The sequence below is a fragment of the Pinus tabuliformis genome, chromosome 9 (genome assembly GCF_031772625.1).
Source record: "Pinus tabuliformis cultivar Carrire ecotype Pingquan chromosome 9, CPIR1, whole genome shotgun sequence".
NCBI classification, from domain to species: domain Eukaryota; kingdom Viridiplantae; phylum Streptophyta; class Pinopsida; order Pinales; family Pinaceae; genus Pinus; species Pinus tabuliformis.
The window spans coordinates 1,125,728,580-1,125,741,274 of NC_142307.1; the positions used below are offsets into that span (position 1 = coordinate 1,125,728,580).

At 32.1% G+C, this 12,695-nt stretch overlaps 1 pseudogene; it reads right to left on the reverse strand.

Annotated features, from left to right (window-relative positions):
- The window catches only part of LOC149152605 (uncharacterized), a 39,592-nt pseudogene that overhangs the window by 25,925 nt on the left and 972 nt on the right, over positions 1-12,695 (reverse strand).

Here is a 12,695-nt window from a genome sequence, read left to right on the forward strand (position 1 = left end):
TTTGGAATAGAGCTTAAATATTGTTAATTCATTAGGTGGATGGTAGGGATTTAACCTCCACGTAATATTCTAGAATATTCTTAGTAACTCATTATTATAACTCCCCCCAATGGGGGTGGACAAATGTTGGGATGTGGTCCTCAGGGTTTCCCCCCTCCACCGTGCAGTGCACATGCTCATCTTAATGAGTAGATCCATCGTTATATCTTTACACCTGCAGGAGAATCCAGAAGGTACTTATGTTTTGGTAAGAGGGGAGGTGGAATTCATTCTGTGGTTGTAGTTCTGGGCAATGAATTTTGGGATTAGGACGCTTTGCAAAGAGAGCACCAGGAATCCTGGGTGCTCGCTTGGAAACTAGATTGGTAGGTGTTGTGTAGTGTAGCGTTGTTTTACAATAGTGTGGAATATGTCTGGTTCATAAACAAATACATGGGACCCTAGAACGTCCTGGAGTGGGGAATTGGCTACTGGCATAACATCTCTCTGGAAAATTTGTCACCCTTGCCCAATTCATAATTTTGGGTCCATGGAGGAATTCTCGTCAATCGACACAAATGTAAATCTGGCTTTCAATTTCCCCTAGTCTAAGTGTTTTTTCTTCTGTTCCTCTCACAATATCTGGACATCTTGTAAAGGGGACCCTCTTTGATTCTGGAGTTTGAGTCTGAAAGTATGGAATGCCCACTATTATGTCTCTTTTTTCAGTTATAGACCTGAGTTTCATAAGTCAGGCTCTTGTTGGTGCCTTTGTTTTCGAACACCTCTAGCAGAAACCTATGTTTTTATCTCGTCTAAGAGGTTTTTCGGTCTTTCCTTGAGTGTTTTTAGTTGGTTGACCTGTTGTTGTTCTGAGGTCAGTGTTTTGGGGGTCTGTTCTCAACAAACTTGGGCAGAAGGAGTTGTCCTTTGTTGGTTTGTGGGCTATCAAGACAAGTTATCTCTAGGAATTTGGTTGACTCTGGGGAAATCCTTTTATGACTATTCGCGAGCCTACCTCAGTGTGTTTTCTGGTATTCTCAAGACCAACAAATTTATTTCTTTCTCGTTGTTTGTTTTCAATTATCTCTTGGAAAGAGTTTTGAGGGGTGATATATGACCTTGTTGCTTAGTTCTTTAGCCTTGAATGTTATTCCTTACCAAAGAGGGAGGCCTTGTCGTACGGGTGGCCATCAATTGGATGCAGGTCTTCCATCTCATCGACATTACTTCTCTTCAGGAAATTCTGGCAGTTTGGAATGAGATGTCAAAGTGACTCTCACTGACGACCTCTCTCCAGGCCAGATAGTTGCTCTAGCCTCCATGGAGTCCATAGCAAAGCAACTAAGGAATATACAAGTCAATATGGACATCCTCCATGATCATAGGTATGAGGACTGCAATGAATTGGTTGCATATATTAATGATATACAATTCAATCAGAATGAAATATTGGGATAGTTGGATAGCCTTCGACAGAGCCATCACATAAAAAATGACCACCTTTGCAATCTGGAAGCCTAAGTGGAACATATTGATTTCCATATGCATGAACATGCTGGTTATTTTGTTTCCCCTCCTATTATCCCTCCTAATCCCCCTCCATGATATGATGTTTCTAGTATAGGTGCTCATTTTTTTGATCTTTTTTTCTCCCTTCAATAGTGTATGGCTTCTAAGCCCAGTAGAAATAATGTATGATCAAGCTTATTTTTGGTATTCTTCGAACCCCAATTCCAATAAGTCTATTCGGAATGATGAAAAATGGGTCATTGAGACATCTTTTGTACTCCTTGTTTTTCTAATAATCTAATGAAATAAATTTGATTGACAAAAAAACTCATTATTATAATTCATTATTATTTTAGTTAATGTATACTAACGCGTTACTATTATTTAATGAAACTGCATTAAAATATGTAAATAACCATTAGTCAAAAGTTATATCAAAAAATTATTTGAATTCAAAAACTATAATTGCTTGAAATAATTTCATTCCATTTTATTTTTATACCTTATCATTATTTTTTATAAATTGGTATTTTATTTTTATTTGGATGGGCTTGTATGTTTTGGAATACATCTTAAATAATGTTAATGTAATTACCAATATTTATTAGGTGGATGGTAAGGATTTAACCTCCACATAATATTCCAAAATGTTCTTAGTAGTATTCATGAATCAAAGGGTTGAAATTTATCTCAAAATTAGTTATGTCATATGAACAAGTGTCATATGAAATGAGTTATGGTTTTTTGGGCATATAGTATTGATAATCCATGGTTTTTTCCCATGGTATTGTGACAAATCTTATTCACATTTATTGTGGTGTGATGACAACTCATTATTGTAAATACGAATTAAATAATGAGGTCCTTTCATTTTAAACTTTTGATGTAGTTTTCCCTTATGTGTACATAATTCTTTCAAATTTAAAATATTATTAATAAAACCCCAAGAGTAACAAATTTTTTATTCATTTGAACACTTATATGGAAAAACCCCAAATTTTACTACACAATTATCAAAATTGTCAAATAAATACTTGCATAATATTGAAATACATCCCCCCTTTTACCATATTGTATATTGGGCTTTGTTTTTCCATTCAACTCATAAATCACAAGCCCAATTCCTTGTTGAAAAATGCAACAAGAAAATCCTAATTTAATTTTGTTCTTGAATTAAATCAGGAATTAAATTATAATTATAATTCTCATAGCAACTTGTAATAGTTAACTAAGTTAATTTGACTTAGTTGGCTCAATTAATTCAAGTTGGGAATCTATCTAGAGTCATGTAGAGTGGTTCCTAAATTTTAGGGGCCTAGGTTGAGTTCTTTTGAGTTGTAATTATTTAATTCAGTTTAACTGAGTTAAATTCAATTAAACTAGTTCCAACTAATGGAGGAATTAGTGGGAGATCCAATAGTGGGGTGTAACCAGCACTGCTCAACCAATAAACTGAAGATCCACTCTTAATTAACTCATGCGTGTCATATTAGAGGAAGGCTTATGATTGATTGTACAGTGATGGATGAGAAATTTCCCAATTAAATATGGGCTAATTCCCTAGGAAACTGCATAAGGAAATAAGAGCTTGTCAAGCATCAAATTTTGCTAAGTATTGGCTGGAGCTTGTTTGTGAAGTAGTAAGATAGATTGAGATAGTGCAAGGTTGCTCAGGCTTGAGAAAAGCTTGTAATCTTCTCATATTTTCTGATTAATACAATATGCAGATAGTAGGGGTTTTTAGTTGTGGCTTTCCCCAGAAACTTATTGTGTTATGTGTGATTGAATTCTTTCTCTTTTATGCTTCGTGATTTCATCGATCATTTATTGTTTCTACTGATAAGTAAAATAGATTGAAGTCAATTATTTTAGCATATTACAATATGTAATTTGAATCTACAAGGAATTTCTACATTCTAATATTACATTCTTCGTCAAATGACCACAATTTCTTTTATGTTTATATTTATGGCATTTAACAGAGTTTTCACCTCTCGATATCAAGTATTGCAAGTCTAATTTCTTGACTGTAATCAGATTCTCTGATATCGGTTATCGGTTCTTTCATATCTTCCCCAGAGTCATCAATTATGATCATGAACTAGAGCATGGATATTAGAAGTAGAATTGGTAGAATTTAATACCTTTCCTTCAGTTTAAATGTACATATGTAAACATAGGATGTATGTAATTATATGAATTAGGGATTGAGAGGTAATTTTAGAAGTCTGTATAAATTATATATGGTTTTGATCTCTAATTTCTCCTGGACCTTTTAATATTCATGTTGTTAGAGATTTGTTTCTATTTTTTCTATTATTGAATTGTTTTAAACAATATGATTCTAAATTTCATAATCGTGTACCGGATAGTTGTTAATAAGTCAGGAAACTGTAATATTTGGGTGTCATACATGGGCATTCCTAGAAAACAATTATTTAATAAATTTTGTGGTGAAATGAATAGTTAATTTTTTTCTGCAGTCATCAATAGATATGGTTGTTGTGACTATCGAGATGTCAAATTGTAAATTTCTCTCTGGTTAAAAAAAAATCTCTTTAAACATCGGCATTCAAATCCAATGTGTTCATATATAAACATGGTTGACCATGGTTGATTTTCATATTCATATAATATTTCTTACAAATGCAACATTGGACCATGGTTGACCATGATTAATCTTCATATTTAGAGAATCTTTGTCACAATGCGACATTGGATCATGGTTGACCATATTGAGACAATCTTTGTCACAATGTGATGTTTGACCATTATTGACCAAAGTTAACCATGATTGACCATAATTGACCATGGTCAACCATGTTTGACCCATGTTGACCATGATTTTCCATGGCACACAATGGTTGACCATGATTGACCTTGATTGACCATTAACGACCATGATTGATTTTCATATTGAGAAAATCCTATAATAAACCCTAAGATAAATATTATAAACCAAGGTATATAAACCCTATGACAAATATTATAAATGGTAAAGCAAACATGGTTAACCATGGTTGACGATGGGTGATTTTCATATTGAGACAATATTTGTTGAAATGTGACATTAGACCATGGTTGACTATGGTTTACCATGACTGATTTTCATATTGAGACAATATTTGTCACAATGTTGTGTTGCACCATGGTTGACCATGGTTGACCATGCTTGATTTTCATATTGACACAATATTTGTCACAATGTGACATTGAACCATAGTTGACTGTGATTGACTATGGTTGAAAATTGTTGACAATGGTTGACCGTGATTATAAACTCAAGGGATTTATATTAAACCCTAGGACTAATATTATAAACCCTATGAATAATATTATACCTTAGGAATATGAACCCTTAGATTAATAAACCCAAGGGATTGATATTATAAACCCAAGGACTTAATACTAAAACCCCAAGGGATTATAAACCCAAAGGAATAGTATTAAACCCAAGGGATTAATATTATAATCCCAAGGTATATAAACCCTAAGATAAATATTATAAACCCTAAAATAAACATGGTTGATTTTCATATTGACACAATACTTTTCATAAAGCGGCATTGGAGCATGGTTGACCAAGTTTTACCATGATTGATTTCCATATTAAGAAAATATTTGTAACGAACCCAAGGGATTAAAATTATAAACCCTAAGATAAATATCATAAACCCTAAAATAAGCATTAAACCCTAACATTAATATTATAAATCTGAGGATTAATATTATAAGGGAAAGGGATTAATAAACCCAAGGAACTAATATTAAAAATCCAAGGAATTATAAACCCAAGGGATTAATACTAAAAACCTAAGGTATATTAACCTTGAGATCAATATTATAAACCCTAAAACAAACATGGTTGGCCATGGTTAAGTTTCATATTGAGACAACCTTTGTCACAACACAATGTTGGACCATGGTTGACCATGATTGATTTCCATATTGAGAGAATGTTTGCCACAATGCGAAGTTGGACCCTGGTTGACCATGATTAGCCATGGTTTATTTTCATATAGAGATAATTTTTTCAAAATATGACATTGGACCACGAGACAATCTTTGTCAGAATGTGATGTTGGACCATGAGACAATCTTTGTGAGAATGTGACTATGAACCCTTAGAAATATGAGCCCTTAGATTATTAAACCCAAGGGATTGATATTATAAACCCAAGGCACTAATAAACCTAAGGGATTAATATTAAAAACCCAAGGGAATAATATTAAAGCCAGAGGATTAATATTGTAAACCTAAGATATATAAACCAGAAGATAAATATTATAAACCCTAAAACAAACATGGTTGACCATGATTGGCCATGTTTGCCCAATGTTGACCATGATTAACCATGGTTGACCATGGTTAACATTGGCTGACCATGGTCAACCATTGTTAACCATGAATAAACCGTTACATTAATAAACCTAAGGGATTAATATTAAACCCATGGGATTAATATTTTAAACCCGAGGTATATAAACCGTAAGATAAATATTATAAACCCTAAAACAAACATGGTTGACCATAGTTGAGATACATATTGAGACAACCTTTGTCACAACATGACATTGGATCATGGTTGACTATGGTTGACCATGATTGTTTTCATATTAAGAGAATCTTTGTCACAATGCAACATTGGACCCTGGTTGACCATGTTTGACAATGATTAACCATGGTTGATTTTCATATTGAGACAATCTTTGTCTCAATATGGCTAATTCCTTGGGATTAATAAACCCAAGGAATTAATATTAAAAACCAAAGGAATTATAAACCCAATGGATTAATACTAAAAGAACAAGGGAATAATATTCAACCCAAGGGATTAATATTTAAAACCCAAGGTATATTAACCCTAAGATCAATATTATAAACCCAAAAATGAACATGGTTGACCATGATTGAGTTTCATATTGAGTTAATCTTTGTCGCAATGTGACGTTGGACCATGGTTGACCATTATTGATTTCCATATTAAGAGAATGTTTGTTCTAATGTGACGTTGGACCCTGGTTGACCATGGTTGATCATGGTTGACCATGGTTGACCATGGTTGACCATGGTCGATTTTCATATTGAGATAATCTTTGTCACAATGTAACGTTGGACCATTGTTGACCATTGTTTGCCATGGATGACCATGGTTGTCACAATGTGACATTGGACCATGAGACAATCTTTGTCACAATATGACCATGAACCCTTAGATTAATAAACCCAAGGGATTGATATTATAAGCCCAAGGCACTAATAAACCCAAGGGATTAATACTAAAAACCCAACAGAATAATATTAAACCTACATATTAATATTATAAACCCAAGGTATATAAATCCTATGATAAATATTGTAAACCCTAAAATAAACATGGTTGACCATGGTTGACCTTGATTGACCATGTTTGACTAATGTTAACCATGATTGACCATGGTTGAGAATGGTTGACCATGGTCAACCATTGTCAACCATGAGTAAACGCTTAGAATAATAAACCCAATGTATAGAAACCCTATGATAAATATTATAAACCCTAAAACAAACATGGTTGACCACGTTGGACCATGATTGACCATGTTTGACCAATGTTGACCATGATCAACCATGGTCGACCATAGTTGGCAATGTTTAACCATGGTTGACCATGGTCAACCATTGTCAACCATGAATAAACCTTTAGATTAATAAACCCAAGGGATTGATATTATAAACCCAACGCACTAATAAACCCAATGGATTAATACTAAAAACCCAAGGGAATAATATTAAACCCAGGGGATTATTATTGTAAACCCAAGGTATATAAACCCTAAGATAAATATTATAAACCTTGAAACGAACGTGATTGACCATAGTTGAGATTCATATTGAGACAATCTTTGTCACAACACGACATTGGATCGTGGTTGACTATGGTTGACCATGATTGGTTTTCATATTGAGAGAAACTTTGTCACAATGCAACTTTCGACCCCGGTTGACCATGGTTGATCATGATGGACCATGGATGATTTTTGTATTACGACAATCTTTGTCTCAGTATGGCTAGTTTCTTGGAAACAATAAACCCAAGGAATTAATATTAAAAACCCAAGGGATTAATACTAAAAACCCAAGGGATTAATACTAAAAACCCAAGGGAATAATATTAAACCCAGGAGATTAATATTATAAACCTAGGGTATATAAACCCTAAGATAAATATTATAGAACCTAATACAAACATGGTTGACCATGGTTGAATTTCATATTGAGACAATATTCATCACAAAGCGGCATTGGACCATGGTTGACCATGATTGATTTCCATATTGAGATAATCTTTGTCACAATGTAACATTGGAACCTGGTTGACCATGGCTGACCATTATTGACCATGGTTGATTTTCATATTGAGACATTCTTTGTCCCAATGCGACGTTGGACCATGGTTGACCATGGTTGTCACAATGTGACCATGGTTGATCATGATTGACCATCGTTGACCATGGTTGATTTTCATATTCAAAAAATCTTTGTCATAATGCAACATTGAAAATGGTTGATATTCATATTGAGACAATATTTGTCACAATGAACCCTAGTATTAATAATAAACCATAGGAATATAAACCATAAGATTAATAAAACCAAGGGATTAATATTAAAAACCAAGGGATTAACATTGAAAACCCAAGATATTCATATTATAAACCCTTGGGATTAATATTTTAAATGTAATCGATTAATAAACCCAAGGAATTTATATTATAAACCAAATGGACTATAAACCCAACGGATGTATATTAAACCCTATGATTAATATTATAAAACCTATCAATATTATTATACCATAGGAATATGAACCCTCCTATTAATAAACAGAAGGAAATGATATTATAAACCCAAGGCACTAATAAATCCAAGTGATTAATATTAAAAACCCAAGCGAATAATATTAAACCCAAGCGATTAATATTGTAAACCCAAGATATATTAACCCTAAGATCAATATTATAAACCCTAAAACGAACATGGTTGACCATGGTTGATTTTCATATTGAGACAATCTTTGTCAAAATGCGATGCTGGACCATGGTTGACCATGATTGATTTCCATATTAAGATAATCTTTGTCGCAATGCAACGTTGGACCCTAGTTGACCATGGTTTACCATAAATGACCATGGTTGATTTTCATATTCAGACAATCTTTGTCAAAATGCGGCGTTGGACCATGGTTGTCATAATGTGACGTTGGACCATCAGACAATATTTGTCACTATGTGACCATGGTTATTGACTATGATTAACCATCATTAATGATAGTTCATTTTCATATTGAGAAAATATTTCTCATAATGCAACATTGAAAATGGTTGATATTCATATTGAGACAAGCTTTGTCACGATGTGGTGTTGGACCATGGTAGACCATAATTGCCTATGGTCGACCATGTTTGAACAATGCTGACCATGGTTGGCTATGGTTGATTTCCATATTGAGAAAATATTCGTCACAAACCCAAGGGATTATAAACCAAGGGGATATAAACCCTAAGATAAAGATTATAAACCCTAAAATAAACATTAAACCCTAAGGGATTAATAAATCCAAGGGATTAATATTAAAAACCAAGGGATAAATATTGAAAACCTAATAGACTAATATTATAAACCAAATGGAATATAAACCCAAGGGATTTATATTAATCCCTATGATTAATATTATAAACCCTATCAACAATATTATATCCTAGGAATATGAACCCTTAGATTAATAAATACAAGGGAATGATATTATAAACCCTATCAACAATATTATATCTTAGGAATATGAACCCTTAGATTAATAAATACAATGGAATGATATTATAAACCTAAGGCACTAACAAACCCAAGGGATTAATACTAAAAACCCAAGGGAATATTATTAAACCCGAGAGAATAACATTGTAAACCTAAGGTATATAAACACTAAGATAAATATTATGAACCCTAAAACAAACATGGTTGACCATAGTCGAGTTTTATATTGAGACAATCTTTATCAGAACATGATGTTGGACCATGGTTGACCATTATTGATTTCCATATTGAGATAATCTTTGTCATAATTCAATGGTGGAGCCTGGTTAACTATGGTTGACCACGATTGACCATAGTTGATTTTCATATTGAGACAATCTTTATCACAATGCAACATTGGACCATGAAATAATCTTTGGTACAATATGACCATGGCTATTGATCATGGTTCACCATTATTGACCATTGTTAACTGTAGTTGAATTTCATATTGGACCATGATTAACTATGGTCCAATGAATAATATAATATTAAACAATTAAATAAAAATTATAATATATTATAAAATAAATTTACTAGTTAAAAGAATAATTTCAATATGATTAATTTAAATTCAAATGGTAAAGTACCTTTAATTTCAGTATGATAAATGAACTTCAAAATAATAACTAAAACTAATATATGCTTACTACATGCTCCAACACTCTTTTTTCCTCTTTTCAAGTTATCTAAACAACTAAACACTTATTGAAACTGAACATTAAAAAAAACATCAAAAATATCTTTCATGACTTTCGTAGTGGCTAGAAAACTCTCTTGCACGCGCTCATACACTACTTTTGAAAAAACAACATTTATGTAATATTTTAATGAATAGAAACCAACATATAGAAATGCTCAAATTAAAATAACTCATATGTGTTCTCAGTTTATTTTATTTGTTTACACGTGTTACTGTCATATGGGTGACCTGAAAACTTACAGGACAATAAATTCAAGGATGCTGAACGCACAACATAATTTTAACATTCCACAATTTAGGTTAAAAAAAAATTCATATGGAAGAGAGAAGGGGGGACCTTCGAACGTAATGAAAATGTAATGGATATCACTAATTAACGCAACTCATGAGATATTGTTTGATTGAATTAATGTGGATGATCATATTAATCGAACGTGCATGTCGGAATTAAACCTAATATTGATCCTATGCTTCATCCATGATGATGATCGTCTCGAAGAGATCGATAATGTGTTGAAACTAGAAATTCATCAAGTACACCAAAACTGTATTGCTTCGATGCAAAAAAATATGTATACATTAATCAATTAATGTTATAGGTTAAGCAACTACAAGAGAATAGCTTTGACATCAACCTTTTCAAAGAGGAAGTTTTAGATATTAATGAGTAGGTAAAGCTAGCTCAATAAGAATTATATTCAAGTTCAACAAAACATTTTAAATAATTTATATCATTTTCACATTTTAAATAATTTATATCATCTTATTTCTGACAAAATTAAATAATTTATATCATTCTCACATTTTAAATAATTTATATCATTCTATTTCTGACAAAATGATTGAACCTAGATAGGTAATAAATGAGTTTAATAAGTTATTATAATTGCAATCCAAGCCTAAGTTGGCACTTGATTTTCTCCTAAAAATTTCAAAAAGCTAGAAGATGATAACAAGAATTACCTTGCGCAGTTGGGGGAAAAAGCTAAATTGCTCTCAGAACTGGGTGGCTGATGCACAAAACGATTGTAATGTGTTTTTTGATGGGACTATGGATCCAATCATCGACTTCGATATGATTGGTTCTTAGTTCATGAGGGGGATGGTTATAGGGTATTCTTGCATAGTTGACATGCAAAAGTAGAGAAAGGATGCAAAAGACACAATCAAAGAGGGTAACAAAATTAACTTAGAACCTATCAATCAATTATTAGCTCATCCTCAAAGTTGCACAAATCTTATAAAAAATTCCCTTCCAAACTATGAGGTGGATTAGTAAACGTAGAAGGCAAAGTTTCTGATTGCAATATTAACATGGAGATTTCACCTCCACAATTAAACGCATAGGTTATGCATACCCACACACAACGGACGCAATATGTGGAAGGCTTAGAAAAAATCAAAAAAATAGAGTTTTAGAAAATATCTCAAGGCCTTTAACAACCTTTCTTTTGTTAGAACTGTGTCTATTTTATAATTTATTTTCATTAGAAAAAGTAGCAGCAAAACTTTGTTTTTAGTTATTTTGGGGTGTATTTAAGCAAACCCTTCCAAGAGTAAAAATTTTGTATTTTTTGAGAAAAGGCCTTGTGCACTATTGTACAAACATCATCTTCGAAGAATAAAGAGCCATCAATGATTGTGGATCATCTATTGTTGCAAAGCTTGTGTGGAACTGTTATTCATGCATTTATTTTTGGAATTCATGGGAAAAGATCACAACTATTTACATTTTAAGCTTATTTAAATTTTTCATGGGTATATCTATTGCTTGCACTACTGTTAATCACTAGATTTGTTTAGGGCAATTTTTATAGTTGATCTAGTAAAAACATTGTATGAATGTTGTAGTGAATTGTGCGTCATTCAGTTGTTTATGTGAATGATTTACCCTTTGAAATTACTTTCAAAAAATTGTTCAAATTTGATGAATTATTTCTCTTTTAAAACAGTAGCTATCCAGAATTTATACTTCATTTAAACTATGCTCCTGGGGTAAGATAATATTAGAATATATTAGTTAATTTGATTTATGTAATTAGATAGGATTACCTTTAGAATTTAGGAAAATTTTCACAATGTCGCCAATCAAGGAGAAATCACCTTTAATGGCATACTGGTGAGGATTGTAATCCCAAATGAAAACAAGTTTGTTTTGGGACTTTGATTAGTGGTTTCTCTTATTGTTGGCAAGGACAACTTTCAACCATCAATAACAACTTAAGAATCTCCATGGTTAAATGGGCATGAATTTCCATGGTTAAGAATCTTATTACATGTTTTTTTAAATCTATATATGTTTAACTCATATATGATTTTTTTTAAATTAATAATGTCAATAATTTAAAATAAAGAGATAATTTAGTTAACTTTTATAATTTTTTATCCTTGGCAATGTGAGATATACCATGAAGTGTTTTGATTCTTTTCATGGATTGATGCCTATCGACATTTATCAGCCATTAAATTTATATAGTTACACTAGTTGAGGGTGCATTAGTCCCTGTCAAAATTAACATATATGTATATTCAAACATATTTAAATAAACTACACTACATAAAATACTTATTTTAATATATTAAATCAAATTATACACATAATTTTAAAATATTAATCCAAATCACTAACACAATTTTTAAGATATAGAACCTTAATAAAAACCATAA